At 26.7% G+C, this 12265-nt stretch overlaps 1 long non-coding RNA gene across 1 annotated transcript; it reads left to right on the forward strand.

Annotated features, from left to right (window-relative positions):
- Positions 1-299: 299 nt before the first annotated feature.
- Positions 300-7549, forward strand: LOC147800817 (uncharacterized). The gene is made up of 4 exons (XR_015431151.1): positions 300-987; positions 2317-2398; positions 6573-6687; positions 7312-7549. It is a non-coding gene; the product is annotated as an uncharacterized LOC147800817 (long non-coding RNA).
- Positions 7550-12265: the final 4716 nt, after the last annotated feature.

Genomic DNA, 12265 nt, shown 5'->3' on the forward strand with positions numbered 1-12265 from the left:
TCTGGCTGCAAATGTATGCTTGAAGAAAGTTATTTCCTTCCTTTATACAAACATTCTGAATTGAATTTATCAAGTAGTAATAAAAAACTATTGTTGTAATTTTTTTTAATAACTTAAATTATTTACTAATAGTTATTATGATCAGTTACAAATAATATCATAATCGTTTGTATAATTTAAAATTAACAATTCGGCACTGGCAACTTATGCTGACTTGCCATTTTTTATTTATTTTGGAAATGACACACTTTAAATTTTTAAAAATTCTACATTTCCACTTAACAAAGGCATAAAACTTTTCTTTCATATGTGTTTAATTTTGTTTAACTTAGATATCCAAAATATAAGTTTGAAAATGACTAGTGCAAGTCATGGAAATGTTTTGCATTTACTTCTGTCTTTCTTGCATATTTCAATCATCTGTATTTTACTGATTTCTTAACTGAATGAAAAGGAACATAATTCCACACATTTAGGCCTAAAAAATTTATTCAAAAATTTTCATTTATGTCGCGCTAAATAGTGGCGAAAACTGAATTATTCTATGACTTTTGGTCCTGATCCTCAAATTTCATTTAGTCATTGCTATTTAACTTAGTGCTCGCGATCAGGAATTATTCGTGTTTCGTTTCTTGATGCAATTAAGGCATTGTTGTGGCCAACAGAAAGAAACGAATCCGTCCCTTTTTTTAGGGTTATGTTAGCCTTTTATGCGTACAAAGTATTCATTTACAGATGTATATTTATTCCAATTCTGTATTTTTTTACACTTAATTTTCTACTGTTTACCATTTTTTCATTATGTAATACATTTTTGTTAATTTCTGTTTATATTAGGGTATATTGTGAAAACCCCCAAAAAGAGGATGATGGTTATACATCTGCTGAAGACAGTATTAGAACGTTTTTAACTGACTCTCTTGCTAATCAAAATTTTAGATGGAGAACAAGCACCACCCGTCCTTCCAATATTTGACAAACCAATATGTGAGTGTATAAATGTTTATTTGATTTCGTAGGTATTAAATAATTATTTGTTTGAATAAAACTATTTGCTTTAACTAAAAACTTTTATAAATTTTTAGTTTCTTTGCCATTAAATCTTTATGTATCAATGTAACATTGAAAATTTCTCGTTTTGAACCCATTCTTATTTTATATTTATTTAATTTTGTAGATATTAAATAATTATTTGTTTTAATGAAACAATTTGTTTTGACTAAAAACTTTTATAAATTTTTAGTTTCTTTGCCATTAAATCTTTATGTATCAATATAACAATTGATACATAATATTGATTTATTTGAGAAATAAGCACTTAGTTATGTAATACAGTTTAACAGTTGTAAAATTTCTCTTTGTTAACCAATTCTAAAACCATAAAAAATGAGGTCACTTTCAAGTAAGAAAACTGTAGTATTTGGAAGAACATTTGTTTTCTATATTGCATAATAGCTCATAACAAGACATAAAAACAAAATCAGGAACATACTAATGTCTTGAGGACAGACATTTATGTAATTTAAATAATCACTTCAAGAAAATTAAGACATAATTAATTCAACTGGATAACTGGTTCTTAAACGGGTTAAATTTAAAAAACACTAGCTTAGTAAAGTTATTTGTAGAATCAATAAAAATCAAAGTTTTGAAGAAAAAAATATCTGTTTTATAAACTTATTGCAAATGTTACATTTTTAAATTTATATCTTTAAAATTAACTATTATACCTGCACTGATTGTTGAAACGATGGATAGATGAATATATTTTTTTCTGATTGGAAGATATAACAATTATTTAATATTAAATTTAAAATTATGGAACACTAGAGCTCTGTTTATTCCTGTTGAGCTCATACTATATTTTAATTAAAAAACTTAAATAAAGTTTGCTATTTATTATTTGTTTAATTTTTGCATATTAATAAAAATTGTAAATTGTTTGCTTTGTAGCTGCAGTTAAATTATTGAAATTGTGAAAATTTCTGATCTACAACACACATAAATATATTTTGCAATAAAAAACGGTTTTTGAATTATTTAAAGGAACATTTTGCTAGTTGCACCCCCTGAGAAAAATTTCTGCTGATGCCCTTAACTCCTAGGTGACTTTCACTAACTACTGATTGGAAGCAAACGTATTACATTTATTAATATTACTTTTAACTATCTTCAAATTTATCTATATTATTATGACATTGCCAAAAAAGCAAACCCACTGCTTTTATTCTTTGTTTTGGAACTGAAAAATATTTCTTTCTGTTATGGTTAGCCTATAAAAATTGAAATCATTAAATATTTCCTTCTTTGTTTTAGGTGAAAAAGATTTAATACAAAGTCTGGTGTTTGATGCTAAAGCAACTTCTGTTGAATGTGAAAAAATGACTTCAATGGATGAGTAAGCAATAATTTTTTCATATTATTGATAAATCATAAGAATGAAACATATTCTTCATGAAGAAACAATTATAATAATTGATAAAGAATTTAACGAAAAGATTATTCTTTTATCAGCTTCCTTCAACATTTTTAATTTTTGTTTGAAACGTATGATGTTTACATTGGTTACAGGCAGCCATTTTCGTTAAATAACATACCTCCAAAGAAATACTTAGCAAAAATAAAATTAAGAAGAATGTTATAAATACTATGAGTTTTTATTCCAAAATAAGCCACTTAATCACATTACAAAAGAGTAAATGCCACCTTCAAATGAAAAAAACAAGATTCATGAATTAATTGAACGTTTGTACAGAAATTTATAAATGTTATGAATGCAAACAGGTGTGACTCCGATTTTCGTATAGGAACACAATATACGCTTCAAAATCTCTATAATGAAAAGTTATCAATATTTCACCCTCTCTTTGACTATAAAGTAGACCTGACTACTTAGGGTAAGAATAAAGTGTCCTTTTTTTGATTTATAGAGATTTATTGGCATAAAACTATTATAATATAACATCAAACTAAATATTAGCTTGAATTATTTCCTGGAGAGAATGTTTACTTCAAAAGCACATAATAATATTTAACCTCTGTTTTTGAAGTAATTTTCTTAGAATTAAGCAAAAAGATAAAATTTCAGGTGCTATATTAAAATGAACAGTTCAGTTCGGGCTCTCTGGTGGATATTACAATAACATTACGTCTATGGAATCGAAAAGCTTGTGATACTTCATATATTGGTCGTTAAAATGGAAGGGTTGTAGTAATAGAGAGAGTTGTGCTAACGAGCGTTAATTGTCTTAATTTTTACTAGTCAGCAAAACTAAGAAAGTTGAATGCTAGTTCTGAGCACTAACATATTTTTACAAAATTTTAAGCAAACTTCTTGTCCTGGTATTATTTTCAGTAAATAAACGTCTTGATTTGGATTATTTTATGCTAATTTTTTTATTTCTGTTACTTCACTTAATTTTTCATTTTTCTCTTCTACTAGCTGTATTCCAATGAAGTAGTTTTGTTTGTCAAACATTATGTTTGAAATAATTTTGCAAAATTTTATTATTCTCTTATCAATAAGCTCTTTAAAGAAATAAAAAAATAAAAACTGAAATCTGTAAAATATTTTTTTTAAATGTTTATCAAATCTGTGATCATTATGCCTGATTATAGGGTTGCCACAGACGACCAAAATGCAACTATTTGCAACTATTTTAGGCGTAGGCGACTATGGCAACTTTTCTTGCCTGAAAAGGCTAAAAAAGCAACTATTTTCAAGAAAAGGAAACTATTGGGTGACTTTTCTGTACTCCTAGAAATGTTTTTTTTTTCAAGCATAAATTAGTGAAAGAAAATAAAAAATGAATAAAAAATAAAAAATGTTAAAAATTTTGAATTGCAAATTTGAGTCTTCACTTTTTAATTTGTTCAATCTGCACAAATTCCATTGTAAGTCTATTTCATATCTCGATCACCTTTTTAATGATTATCACTAAAAAATTCTGCATGATTTTTTAAATTTTTAAAAAAAAAAAAAAAAAAGAAATTTTAACGGTATTACAATGCGTGAATTTCGAATTTTAGTAATCACTTTATATATATATATATATATATATATATATATATATATATAAACATTTATATGAAAATTATCATATTTGCCACCAACTTGACTGAATGGATGATGGTATATGACAATTAAGTCATTAACAAAATTTTAGTCATATTTTTGATGAATTTTTGTTCTTATTAGGCAACTATTTTCCTAGTTTTTGGCTACTATTTTCATGCTTTAGGCTACTAAAAGCAACTATTTTGTTCATTTTTTTCTGTGGCAACCCTGGGTATGTTTTCAACCTTGAATTCCCAAAATAGAATACCTCTCCGCTTACTCTTTAACAAAGACATTTTATGAAACCGAAAGAGTTTTAATTCTTTTATTAATACAAAAGTATTTATAATTTTTGTATTATATATATATATATTCTTGAATTTCCTCTTTCTTACTTTCCAACTGCTCTCATCCCTGATTCTTAAAATATAAAACAATTTTAAAAAGTTAACATTTTATAAGTTCTACTATCTTTATTCTCTACTATCATTATTTAAGTAAAGATTTTTGATATCATTTTTTTAAAATAAATTGATAATTTACTTATGAGCTCATTGTTATAAAAAAATTTCTAAATTGAATATTTCACATACATTCTTTCTTTTAAACTAAGTCATTTATCTAAATGTTGTAAATATTTTCAAATTTCGTTTAACAACAAGTGTTTATTTCTAAACACAGATAAATATTAAAAGTAATATTTATTGCATTTGTAAATTTTTAGTATATCATGAGTTTTGTTAATATATCATAGGTATCACAAGTTTTTCATATCATCTTTGAATTATATCACTTATTTTTTTTAAAAGAAATGAGTCTGTGTTCTTAAGCTTTATAATTAGTTTTTTTTTAATTTTTTATTACCTACTACTTGTTAGTTTCTAAAATTATTTTCATAATTTGTTTTTCAATGAGAAGTTTCATATTATGTATTTTGTGAATTTGCTGTTTATTTATACGTGAAGAAGATGGTGTTTTGGCTGAAGTTTTCAGTTTTTCACCTGCCTAATATTATACCCAACTACAATTTTTGTGTTGATGAATTTTTTTTAACAAAATATAATTATAATTTAAATGTAAGTATAATTTTTAAAGATAAGTTTTAATTAAGGAAATAATTACTTTAAACCTCAGTGATTTTAAAACAATATTTAAATTGCAATTTTTATTCTGATCATATGATTCATTTTTTATGATTGGCCATGAGAAACATAAAGAAAATATCGGGTGTTGCAACTTTAAAAAATTGAAGGAGAAGAAATTTATGTTAGGAAATTTGTTAATAAAGACTTTTTAAACTATGATCTAAATTAGCTTTCAAATTTATTTTTGATGTATCTAGAGAAAAAATTCTATACCTTGAAGGGAAATTTATTTCAAAAAACAGTAATTATTTTGACACATCAGTTCACTGAGTTTACTTCATTGCTCACTGAGATCTGTATTATTTATTATAATGAATTCATGAATTAAGTGTAAATAATTACCCTATTTTTATTCAACATATGATTTTAAACTATCCATTTTTTTTTGTAAATGTTTTACACAATGAATGTAAATGTTTAGTATTATTTTAGTATTAAATGAGAAAACAAGACTCACAAAGAGTATTATGAAAATATTTCTAAATTTAATATACTTCTATTTTATGAGATAATAGCAAAGTTGATATTTCCAAAAGAAATTTTCATTTATGTAAAAAAAATCTTTGGGGGGGGGGGAGTTTTTTCAGGAAAAAAAAACATTATTTGACGAAATTTTTTAAATGCTTTATGTGTATTTTTAATAGGTTATTTGTCTTAATTAAGGACAATTGCTTGTTACCTAATCGTTCCCCCGTTGGGTCAATATTATTTTTTAGCTATTTTTTGTTAAATTAAATTTGATTTTTTTTTGTTCAGAATTTGTTTTTATTATTGTAATTTTTTTATTTAAAAATGTTTAGCAAAAATCTGCATTACTCGCAAAAAGAAATCTTATGGGTAACTTCTGTGTCTAGAGCAGCCATTTTTACTAAATATTCAGATTGCATTTTTAATCTCTAGAATGCAATTGTTATATATATATATATATATATATATATATATATATATATATATATATATATATATATATATATATATATATATATATTCAAAATGAAGATAAAACAAAGGATAATAATAGACATAGGAAGAAATAAAGGGGGGAATAATAAAGAGAAAAAAAGTTATTTCTCCCTTTTTTTTTCTTTTCTTCTTATGTCTATTATTTTCCTTTGTTTTATCTTTATTTTGAACTTATCTAATGAGTTCTGTTTACTTGCAGCTTATGCACAATAAATGAAAGTTATTGTTTTTCTTAACTTTCTTCGTGTTTTCTTGTATTTATTTATTTTGTTGTGTGTGTGTATATATATATATATATTATTGCTGATTCAATGTGTTGAACTGTTTTATTCATTACACTATAAAACTTAACATTATAATTTTATGACTTGTAATATTTCATTACAGCTATATATTGTTTCTTTTAGGAATTGGTGTATAATCAGAGAAATATTTTTCCAATGATAGTAAAATCTCGTGAACTTACTGAAAATATTCTTTGTAAAATCAAAACTATATTTTCTAATCTTGGAGATGCCAAAGGTATGTTTTTTTTAAGATAAATTCATTGCAGTTTTGAATATAAAAAGTAAGGGCTAATAATGTATAGGTAGAATCCTTTTTATTTATCTACGATTATTTTTTTAATATATTTGACTTATTCAATTTGATTTTTAAAATTCATTTTAAATTGCGATTATTGGGAATTTCTATTCTTATTAGGCATGTGTTTCTTCTGTTAATTTGCAGAATTCCGCGATTCTCAAGATTATTGATTAACGGACTTTCGTAAATCAATAATTTATATTTCAACAAAATTTTCTCGGAATTTCGCTAATCAAAAATTTTAATTTCACCACTTACACAAAATCTCCTTAACATGAAATTTATACCTCCTTTACAAGCACCTTTTTTTTTTTTTTCATTCGCTTTGAAGAATATCTCTGTGCCATAACAAGTCAAAATTTAGTCATTAATTTTGTTATATGTATTAGATATAATTGTAAATATTTTAAATTCATAAAAAATAATTAAGCTCTTCATTATTTGGCATAGTTGTCAGATATTAATATAATTTATGTCTTAGATTAGATTCTGACCCACTGCAGAACTTTAAGGTAACATGATTTAAATTTTTTTATCAAGAAAAATGCTTCTATTTTACAGCTGAATAAGCAGACAAGACTTTTAGTGCTCCTTTTCTCAGGATGTTGCCACTAGTAGCTGTCATAAACCTTATGTGATTGCACCATCATAGAGTCAAGCTGTCTACCAATACTCTTTGTATATTGTATAAGAACTTTTTTTTTTGTGTCCTATTTTGTACTTTTTACATATATGCTGTACTCTTACTTACCACTAAAAAATAAATAAAAAGGTAAAAATAAAAATTATCAAAAGAAAATGTATCTCATTTATTTATCATTTCTTGAAGATTAAGGGAAAGCTGCTATTTTATAGAATATCTATCCAAGGTACTTAGTTCACTTTATATACAAGCTTACTACTATTTCACTGCAACTGTTTCAGTTGAAATAAATTTCAATTTAGAATTTAATGCTACTGTATTTAATTTAAAACTTCTTAAATTTAGAAAATATGTCCAATAGTACGTTAGTAGAAGTCATTTGATTGAAACACTGATAAGTATTGAACAATAGAACACTTGACTTGAAGAAAAGCCACAGTTTTGGGAAACTAACTTTTATTGAAGAACACAACAATTTTGTGTCACTTGGATGATTGTTCTCTCTCTAAAAATTAAATATTGTACCCTCTTTCCCTGCCTAAGATCTGTTTTTATCCTTCCTCTCGGCAACGACGTTAGATATATATAAAAGAATGCATCAACGTGACACATCAAAAAAAAAGCAAGATACTAAAAGAAAGAGCCAAAACAGATTTAAAAAGACATATTGTTACCTCAAAAGGCATAATATAGAATTTATCATTTAATTCAGTCAATTGAGCATAAAAATATTATACAATTGTATAAACTTAAAATACAATATTCTGTTAATCTTTAAAGACATTCTAATTTATAAAATTTGAAACACAAGAAAGATTTTTTTTTTAAAGTAGCTGACTCAATTTTAACTGTTAGTCTTTAAGATGACTTTGTATGAATGATGTGCCAGATATTCCAAAGATTAATATTTTTCAGAAATATTATTTCAATGCCCACCACTTTTGGCAACATATGGCACGTGACAGGCACTATTGTTTATTTCTGTTTTGTGGGTCCCACTAAGGTGGATCAACGTCACCATTAAAAGGACAGATAGATTACACCTATGCACTAAGCGGGATTCGAACCCAGAACCTGCCTGGTACAAGACCAATTACAGCGTGGTCAACACTTTAAAAAGCATAAAACACCATATTTGAATTAATTTATTAACACAGAAACTGTTCTACACGAACAGTTTCTGTGTTAATAAATTCGATTAAAAACGCAGTGTGTTAATAAAATCGATTAAAAACACAATAAAATTGGACATATATCCAAATTTTAGTACAGTATTTATTTCAAATCAATGCTTGAAATAGGTTAGGATCAGTGACTTTGATTTTGAACCAATATGAAATTTAAACATAAAATGCAGATTCTCTACATGTAATTATATTCTTCTCAACAAAAATTACAAATTCAATAGTATACAAATCTTACTTTCTGCCTTAAATTAATTGTTATAAAAATAAAAGTTGTGTTACCTGCCATAGTAGGCAAAAAAGAAACGAAACTTGATTTGCAGAATTTTTAAAAACAATTGTACAAAAACAGCTCCTTTTTTTAAATTAACTTTTATTGAGTACACACTTAAGTACATTAATATTGATAAAAGTGATCCAGAAATTAAGCACTTAATGTACTTTTTATCACCATTTAAAATATAATTGATTTATTCTAAGAAGAAAGAATACAGTTTTCCACTTTATTAAAAAAGACAAAGCACTATTAATTCAGGTTACGAAGTAGCAGTTAAGCATAAGCAAATAATTCATATAATGAGCATTAAACGGTTCAACTCTATTTAAGTTGATTTGAAATGAGGTCCTGAATCTCCAAAGACAGTATTTGGGGCTTTTAACAAGTAATAAAAGAATAGAGTATAAATGCCCTTTTAACACAAAAAAGACAGTCTTACAGTAACAATATTTTATGAAATCAGACACAAAAATGCACTTTCTCTGAGTAAATCAACTTTTTTTTTTTTTAGTGATGTAGATGTCTGACCCCCAAGATATTGGGGGCAGCCGGAACTCTGGAAATATGCTTCCAATAGTTTGGACAGAAGAGAATTCCAAAATTTGGATTCCTTCATGTTAATTTTTTTTTTTAGTACTTTTTAGGTTTTAGATTTTTGTTCACAGTTGTAAAATTCGTTTATTTTAATTTAATTCCACTCAAAATATATCTTTTAATAAATGATCATTGGTTTTTTATTTAATATAAGTCTTAAAATTTTTGAATTGTATAGTAGATAATTTTTTTACATCATTTTAAAGAATGCAATTTTAAATAGCAAAATCGGTCAATTAGTGAAAAGTTAAATTTTGAAAAAAATTTCTACCCTGCAGTTCAATTTTTCGACTATTATTAAATAAAATAATTAGCATTTACTATAAGTTATATTTTGCATAGAATTTTCTTTTGGATAAACGATCATTATAACTGAGAGCAAAAATTTTTCTAATTCTTTTTATAAGTTTTCGAGATATGATGAAATACACACAAAGTAAAATTAACATTAATTGTTCTAAACTTTGGACAGCTTTCTTGACGAAACTATTGGGACATTACCTCCCGGAACTACAACGTACTGCTGTGCTAGTTTTGGAGCTCCGCCTTTCGATAGCGCTATGCATACTCTCCAGAAAAACTTCAGTTATATAGCAGATAAATGAGAACGATAAAGTGTAAGCTCGATCACATTTTCATTATTTATTCATTTTGTACAAGAAACTAGCGTTAAGGTAATATATTAAACTTTTTTAAATGAAAATCTATAATCCAAAAGGCAGAGCCGTTTTGGGGGATCTCGGCCTGTCTTCATTAGGGGGCTCTTTATGAATAATATCAAAGAAAAAATTTTACTTTTGAATAATTTTAAGAAAGTAAAACATTTATACATTATTATAAAAGCTTTAATTACATCATTTTCATCAAAAGTTTAAGATAGCAATACTTTTTGAGAGGTGAAGCCTTCTATCACATTGCTAAAATCATTTTCCAGCACATCATATTCAATGCTCATGATGACTCATTCTTTCTTAAGTCATTTTTTACCAAATTTAGTATGGAGAATGAGCGTGCGCCACTGCATCTAGCTATCATGAATGACAATTGTCCAATGTCACGCTTGAAAAACATATGACAAACGTCAATGTATGGAAAAGTGTCTTCGAGATTGTTGTTTTTTACTATTTTATGCATCTCTTCCAAATGTATCTAATTTATTCTCCTAGGCCAAATCATGCTTGAAATGTTTTAATTATAGCACTAACTCCTTTTCGTTTATAATACTGGCTTAAAATGTTCAAAATTTATAACGGTGAAGCGTTAGTTCCTCGGACTTTATTTTTTATTCCATTATGCGATCTTTTACTAAGAAAGACACTTGATTTTAAACACAGAACACATTTCGCATGCTAAACTATCGTGAAAATATTGTAAAAGGAGTTTAATAAAAATAATATAATACAAATAAAGTAATTTTTCAGGATTTTTCCAGTTTTTAAGAATTATTTGAAATTTCCCGAGTAAAAAGAGTTATTTCTTTCATATAGGATTCATTAATATATCGAAAAACACATTAAAAATATAATATAATAATAAAAAAATTTTTTTTTAAAAATTGACCACAGCCGGGTTTTGCACCCGCGCCACCTCGCTTAAGGCGTAAGTCACTAGCATGCGGTCTTAGCCGTTGAACCATGTTTATACGGAGATAAGGCTACTACATAGCTTCAAGTACCCTCTCCCGGTTAGCTAAGAAAAAATACTTGAGGGGACTTCGTGGCCCCCCTATATGGTCTATAAAAAATTTTCTCGGTAGGGTGGTTTGGGACATAGAGGCCAACTTTCAGCCCGAGTTTGAAAATTATAGCTTTATATTAAAGGGAGTTAGACGAACTTGAAATTTGAGCCTTTTTCCCGCCATTTTATTTTGTTTTATTATTTATTCCTTTATGCGTTCTTTCACCGAGAAAGACGCTTGATTTTAAACATAGAGCATTTTTCGGATGCTAAACTTTCGTGAAAATATTGTAAAAGGAGTAAAAAAAATAATAATATAAATAAACTAATTTTTCGGGAATTTTCCAGTTTTTAAGCGGTATTTGAAATTTCTCGAATAAAAAAAATTTTTTTTTGCATGTAGGATCCTTTAATGTATCGAAAAACACATTAAATAAATAATATAATGTAAAAAAAAAACAAAAGAAAAAAATATAAAAAATTTTAAAAATTGACCTCTGCCTTGGTTCGAACCTGCACCCCCTCGCTTAAGGCGTAAGTCACTAGCACGCGGTCTTAGCCGTTGTACCATGTTTATACGGAGATCAGTCTACTACATAGCTTCAAGTACCCTCTCCCGGTTAGCTAAGAAAAAATATTTGAGGGGCCTTTGTGGCCCCCCTATATGGTCTATAAAAATTTTTCTCGCTAGGGTGGTTTGGCTCATAATGGCCAACTTTCCGCCCGAGTTTGAAAATTATAGCTTAATATTAAAGGGAGTTAGACGGACTTGAAATTTGAGCCTTTTTCCCGCCATTTTATTTTGTTTCATCATTTATTCCTTTATGCGTTCTTTCGCCAAGAAAGACGCTTGATTTTAAACACAGAGCATTTTTCGGATGCAAAACTTTCGTGAAAATATTGTAAAAGGAGTAAAAAAAAATAATAATATAAATAAACTTATTTTCCGGGAATTTTCCAGTTTGTAAGCTGTATTTGAAATTTCTCGAATAAAAAAAATTTTTTTTGCATGTAGGATCCTTTAATGTATCGAAAAACACATTAAATAAATAATATAATGTAAAAAAAACAAAAGAAAAAAATATAAAAAATTTTAAAAATTGACCTCCACCGGGGTTCGAACCTGTACCCCCTCGCATA

This window comes from Parasteatoda tepidariorum, unplaced genomic scaffold (genome assembly GCF_982258835.1).
Source record: "Parasteatoda tepidariorum strain Cologne lab strain unplaced genomic scaffold, Ptep-v5.0 scaffold_58, whole genome shotgun sequence".
NCBI classification, from domain to species: Eukaryota; Metazoa; Arthropoda; class Arachnida; order Araneae; family Theridiidae; genus Parasteatoda; species Parasteatoda tepidariorum.